We start from the raw sequence: 7032 nt of genomic DNA, 5'->3' as shown, positions 1-7032 counted from the left end.
TGTTAGGCTAGCAAAGAGCACTGAACTTAGTCAGAAGATCTAACATCTCAGCTCTCCCCTCAGTAGCTGTGGGGCCTTGGCCAAGTCACTTGACCTTTCTGAACTTAGGTTTTGTCATCTATAAAATAAGAGAAACCAAAAACTGCCATGCCTGTTTGAGAATCAGGCAAGATGAAGCACAGAACAACCTTGTAAGCAGTAATGAACATTGTTATGAAAGGTAGAAAGGAAACAAAGCCAAGCCCAAGGTTAACTAAACCATTAACAAGTGTTTATTGAGCGTCTGCATAGAAATTTCAGCAAGTCAATCATGGAAGACTCTGTGCAAGAGGTGAAAATCCCCTTCTTTCTTATCTCTTTTTGTTCTAGTTGGACCCCAGATGCAGAAGGCTAAGTGAATTATACTCCTCAGATCATAACACTCCACAGATCAGTATCATTCATCATAGTCTGTGCAAGGCCATTCTCTTGTTTCATTTATTTATTCTTTTACTCCTTCTCACTCTCATTCCCCTTCTTTCATAGGCAGCTATTCTAAAATGTGTATTCATTTTTTGTATTTGTGTACGTGAAAATGTGAATTGTTGATCTGTATGCATGTATTTTAAATTTTTTGTAAGCAGTATTGTTATATATCATTCTGGTCTGTTTGTTTATTTCATTTAGCACTGGGCTAAGATCTATCCCTGTTGCTGTGTGTTGCTATGGTACATCCATGTCTGTTTTTCTCAACAGTTGCATTATCATCCATTGTGTACATATACTCGGTTTTAACTCTCCACTCTCCAGTGATGATCACTGAGTTTGCTTCCAGTTCTCCGCCACTATAAACAACACAGCAATGAACATTTAAGGATGTGTTGGGAATTTGGGGGGAAATAGACCCAGGAATAGAATTACTATATTGGGGGTATGTGTATACTTAATAGGACTAAGCAGTGCCAGGGCAGTCTCGTCAATGGCTGCGGCAGCTATGCTCCCACCAACACTTCTCTGTTCCCACATCTGCATAGACACTTGGCATCATCCAGATTCCAGGTTTTTCCAGTTTAACAGGTAAGTGATAGCTCATTGTGGTTTCAATTTGCATTTCTTGAATTACTACAGAGTTTGAGCAACTCTTCATATGCTTATTAGCCTTTTTATTTGCCTCTTCTATAAACCATCTGCCCATATCCATTGCTTATAATTATGCTGGGGATTTTTTTTTCTTAGATGGTTTGCAAGAGCTCCTTGTGTCTTCTAGAGAGGCCCCTTTCTCAAACAGCACTTGCTTTCTTGCTGCTGTAGTAACCCATTTAGGGCAAAGGAATCAGCGTGGCCACCTACTCTTCAAACCCCCATCCTGTGGGCCAGAGCTTGGTAATCGCCAAAGTACAACTAAAGTAAAAGGAGGTTGGGTTTGGGGTCTCGGGGTCCGTGGCATTATGTGGAGCGTCTGGCTCTAAGGGCGGGATTCGGGGCTCGGTGCACGGCCTTGCGGGAGGGACCCGAAGCTCCCTGCACGACCCCACGGTTCGGCCGGACCCCAGCCTGCTGCAACAGTGCGATCACAGGGTATGGAGGGGCCCGGACACTTTGCGGCTGGAGCTCCAGCTCTTCGCCCCACCGCGGAACCGCTTCCCGCTGCAGCTTTTGGTGCGGCCCGGCCGCCGCTGTTATAGTCTTCCCGGCATCAGAAGTTTCCATTGCCCACTCTTTCCCCCACAGTGCAGGCAGGCACCATAGCCCGTTGGAAAAAAAAGGAAGGGAGAAAAACATCAGTGAGGGTGATCTAACTGCAGAGGTTGAAACAGATAAAGCCACTGTTGGGTTTGAGAGCCTGGAAGAATATTACAAGGCAAAGACTCTTGTTGCTGAAGGTGCCAGTTGGAGTGAAAATCTGCATTACAGTTGAAAAGCCTGAGGATATTGAGGCCTTTAAAAACTGGATTCCTGGGCAGCACCTCCCCCACGAGCAGCCCCACCATCAACCCCTGCTGCCGATGCTCGGCCTCCTGTGCCTTCTGCTCAGGCTCCTGGTAGCTCATATCCCGTTCACATGCAGGTGGGTCTTCCTGCCCTTTCTCTCATCATGACCATGGGCACAGTTCAGAGATGGAGGGAAAAAAAAGTGGGTGAAAAGCTAAGTGATAGAGACTGACAAGGCCCCTATAGGCTTTGAAGTTCCGGAAGGTTACCTGGCAAAAATCTTGAACCCTGAAGGCACAAGAGATGTCCCCTAGGACCCCACTCTGTATCATTGTAGAAAGAAGAGGCAGATATACCAGCATTTGCTGACTGTAGACCAACTGAAGTAATTGATTTAAAACCCCAAGCACCACCACCTACCCCACCCCCGGGAGCCACTGTTCCTCCAGCTCCCCGACCTGTAGCTCCTACACCTTTAGCCACCCACCCAGCTACTTCTGCTGGACCAAAGGGCAGGGTGTTTCTTAGCCCTCTTGCAAAGAAATTGGCAGAGAGAAAGGAATTGACCTTGCACACGTGCAAGGGACGGGACCGGATGGCGGAATCACCAAGAAGGACATTGACTCTTTTTGTGCCTCCCAAAGCTGGTCCTGTCCCAAAGCTGCAGTGCCTCTCCCAGGTCCGGGAGTGACACTGGTTCCGACAGGTGTCTTCACAGATACCCCAATCAGCAACATTCGCTGAGTTAATACACGGCAGTTAATGCAGTCTAAGCAAACTGTACCTCATTATTACCTTTCTACTGATGTAAATATGGGAGAAGTTTTGTTGGCACAGAAAGAACTTAATAAGATATTAGAAGAGAGCAGCAAAATTTCCATCAATGACCATCATAAAAGCTTTGGCTTTGGCATGTTTAAAAGTTCCTGAAGCAAATTCTTCTTGGCTGGACACAGTTATAAGACAGAATCACGTTGTTGATATCAGTGTTGCCGTCAGTGCTCCTGCAGGACTTATAACTCCTATTGCATTTAATGCACATATAAAAGGACTGGAAGCCATTGCAAAAGATATTGTTTCTTTAGCAACCGAAGCTCAAGAGGGTAAACTACAGCCACATGAATTCCAGGGTGGCACTTCTATAATCTCTAATTTAGGAATGCTTGGAATTAAGAATTTCTCTGCTATTATTAACCCACCCCAAGCAATTGATACTTCAGAGGATAGATTGGTTCCAGCAGGTAATGAAAGAGGATTTGACGTGGATAGCCTGATGTCTGATACACTCGGTTGTGATCATCGGGTTGTCAATGGAGCAGCTGGAGCACAGTGGCTTGCTGAATATAGAAAGTACCTTGAAAAGCCTATCACCATGTTGTTATAATTAACCCAAGAATGTCTAGACTCTCCTCAGTCACATCAGTTCCTTCTTATCAAAATATTTATGTTATTAAACATGTGGTTCTTTTTATTTTATAGTTAACTAATTATTTTCATTTTGAGTCTGTCCAGATAAGTTATTTGTAATGGACATTACTGATTTTTTTAATGGCAATTACACCCAAATATTGTGCACATTTAATATTAAATACCAGACTTTAAGCTCTGTCTTCCTTGTCACAGGACATGTGGCCTAGACCTTTGGTGATAAGTACTTCCACTAGGAAATGCAGTAGAGGCAGAATTGTGGTTCCCTGTTGAGACAGGTACATAAAAGCAACCTGGATGAAACTTTGAAGCTCTGAAATTAATTGCCTAAAATGTTTTGCTGGATTTGAGAAAAAGAGAAGTCAGGAAAGTTAATTCTCTTGGAGAAGGTGTTTGACTTGAAGATTTATTTTGGAATTTAACCTCAGTTTAAATTTTTCTGTACATGATTTATCATGGATGGAGAGGATAGAGAACATCAAGGAAAATACGTAAAATCTCAACAGTCATCATTTTCTTAGACCTCTTCAACCATGTTATTTATTTTTCTTTGAATCCCTAAAATGTTTCCTATCCTCTTGAGATGATAAGATATAATGCAATATAAGCTAGTTACTTGTTATAAGTGAGAATTTCTGTGGGTATTTATTTAAACAGCTTAAATTGTGTAACTCAGAACAGAATTCTACAATTATCTCCAAATAAAATAATATGCTTATAGAATTTAATAGAAAGAAGTTGTGAAAGAATCCTTACTTCAACATTAACTGGTGATTACTTCCAAATGAATTTAACTATCAGAATTTGTTGCTTGGAAAACTATGGAATAAGTGTATATATATAAAATGGTTACCAAGAGTTGGATATGGGCCAAAGTCCATTTAATACTAAGACCCATTTGAAAGAACAGGGGAGAGATGCATTGTTGAACAGTTTGGAGTGCTAAAAGATCATGCCCAAAACAAAGTGGTCATTTCTACTTGGATAAATACAAAAAAGATAAGTGGAAAATGTTAAATATATGCAAAAAAAAAAAAAAGTCCTGTGTCTTTCTACCCCAGGGTTGTCTCATGTAAAAGACAGGTAGAGGAGAGAAAAAGTTTTTTGGGTTGCTACCTTAACAGCTTAACTACTTTTTTTCATTTTGTTATGATTTGCCTTTCTTTTGGAGGGAAGGAGGGGATGATATTCAGGATGATAATAATTGGGAACAATATTACAATTACAGACGTTCTTTCAAATTGATGTGTTTTAATAAATGATTGGAATTGTTTATGATTAAAATAAATTTGAGCAGTGCTTCAAAAAAAAGTAGAAGGAGCTCCTTCCTCTGTTCCCCTCTGCCAGCCTTGCCTAAGGATTACAATCCAGGAGGACAGGTAACAAGGGAAAAATCATTCCTCTTTTCCAGTGTGCTAACCTGCTGTGTCAATTTCATGAGTTAATAAATGATTGGAGAAGGCTTAATTGCCATTGGGAGAAACTGACATCAGCCGATGCTTAGGCCCCACTCAATTAACTTGTTCTCCTAAGGGGGCCAAGCGGGGAGCAGGGGGCAGCCAGATCGTTAATTACATGTGCTGGTGCCGGCTGTGGCTGGTGTTGCCTGTCAGTATTTGCCCAGCAGGGAGAGGAGGTGAAGTCACTGAGGTGCAGGAACCCTTTAGACAGAACAGAGCCCCCTGGCCTGGTGAGGAGTGGGAGACCCATTGTCCAACACATTCTGTCATCAGGGTGGCTTTTATTCCATCACCACCCCCAGCCTCTTCTGGAAGAATGACCTTTAGAGTCTCCCCATCCTGACTTCCTTTTTGGCTCCCATCCCACCCGGGGTGACACCATGTGCCTTTGGCTGTCCTTCTGGTTCACTTGCCCAGGACACAGAACCCACAGCCAATCTTGCCATGGGCAGCAGGTGATGCCAGAAACTCTATACGTTCACCCACCAACCCTGCTGCCTCCAGCTTGCAATCCTACCCAAGACCTTCCTTCCTGAATCATTTCCCAAAAGGGCCAGATGGTGAGTCAAACCTGTTACAAACACAGATTCCTGGGCCCCTCCCCTGGAGATGCTGCTTCAGCAGGTCTGGGGCTGGCTCTGCAGTTTCAGTTTTAACACGTGGCTCAGGTGGTTACCATCAAGCCAGTTTGAGTAACCCCACTTCAGAGGACATCATGGCTCCTGGTGAACTAAGTTCTAATCTTCTGGAAGGAGAAACAGTGTACCAGTGGCAGGGCAGTGGCTTGCAAGTCAGGCGGCCTCACTCCCAGTGATCCTCCAGCTCCATCTTTTTCTTGTGTGTGGTTAAGCATGTCCCTTGTCCTCTGTGAACTTGGTTTCTTCATGTAGAAAATAAAGATATTGGACCAGATATCTTAGACTCCTCCCATTTCTATGGATCATTCTTCTATAAGCAACTGGTAGGTTAAACAAGCATGCTGCATGGTTTGTAATCAAAACACAGTTTTTTTTTTTCCTCCCAGCATCCATTTACTTTAAAATGTGTTCAGTGGGAGAAATCTTCTCCTGCCCCTGGATAAAAATGCAACCAGGTCCCATTGCTTTTTCATTCCCGCTTCAGTGGTCAGTAGTCTAATGGTCACTTTAAGTTTTGAATACAGTCTCAATTCCAAAATTAGAATGCCAGTCACAAATAGTAATCAAAGCACTCCCAGTCTGACAGCGTTAATCTTCTCCTGTCCTCCAGCTTGGATCTGCTTCAGGCTGGAGCCGCTGGCAAGGTGGGCCATGTCCCTCTGCTGTCTACACTTCCCCTGTGTTTGCCCTCCCTGTCACCACCCTCCACTAACTGTTGTTTCACCACCTTCCAGGATTGAAATTGGGAGTTTTGCTGGTTGGTTGGTTTCTGCTCTCTGGGCCTAATAGACCGTTAAAACTGGTGCTTGCTTTCTTGCATGTTTTTGTGGGCTCTTCTGAAACTCCCTGCTGGGCCCCTCTCTCTTGCAGACCTCTTGCCCCAGGTGAATGCATCATCTCTTTTCTAGGGGTCCCCAGCAACTCCCTGCTCAGCCCCTGGGCATCTGGAGCTGACTTCCAGCCTCTTCTGCTGGGGTCTTCTTCTTTTTTAAACATTTTTATTGTGAATATAATATATATACAGAAGAGTGATAAATTTCAAAATACAGTTTAACAGGGTAGTTATAGAGTAAATTTCAAAGTATAGTATGGGTTACAGTTCCACAATTTCAGGTATTTCCTTCTGTCTGTTCTAATATACTAGAAACTAAAAAGAAATATTATATAATGATGCAGTGGTCACAATCATTTGTTAAATCCTGGCTTCTCTTTCACAACTCCTCCCTCTCATTTGATCATTTTCTCAGTCTTCAGGATATTTGCGCAATGACCATTCTAATTTCTTCATTTTGAAAGGGGTGTCGACATTATGGGGTAGGGGAATGCAACTGGTTGATGTTCTGGGAGAGACTAAGTTTCAGAGCTTATCTGGCACAGGAACAATCTGGAGGTTTTAAGTTTCTGGAAAATAAACTTAATAAGTAAAACTTTTATAGAATCTTAGAGCCCCATCTGGGTTTTCTTTAGGGTTTTCAGGAATACTGTTGCTGGGGCTTGACATACCATGGCAATTTGTAATATCTGGCTGAAGCTTGCATAAGAGTAACCTCCAGAATGATCTCTCGACTCCATTTGAAAACTCTCAGCCACTGAAA

General features: G+C 43.0%; 1 pseudogene; it reads left to right on the top strand.

Annotated features, from left to right (window-relative positions):
• The first annotated feature begins 958 nt into the window (after positions 1 to 958).
• On the top strand, positions 959 to 3295 carry LOC119512133 (annotated as a pseudogene).
• The last annotated feature ends 3737 nt before the right edge of the window (positions 3296 to 7032 follow it).

This window comes from Choloepus didactylus, chromosome 2 (genome assembly GCF_015220235.1).
Source record: "Choloepus didactylus isolate mChoDid1 chromosome 2, mChoDid1.pri, whole genome shotgun sequence".
NCBI classification, from domain to species: Eukaryota; Metazoa; Chordata; class Mammalia; order Pilosa; family Megalonychidae; genus Choloepus; species Choloepus didactylus.
This window is presented reverse-complemented; position numbering and strand designations above follow the sequence as displayed.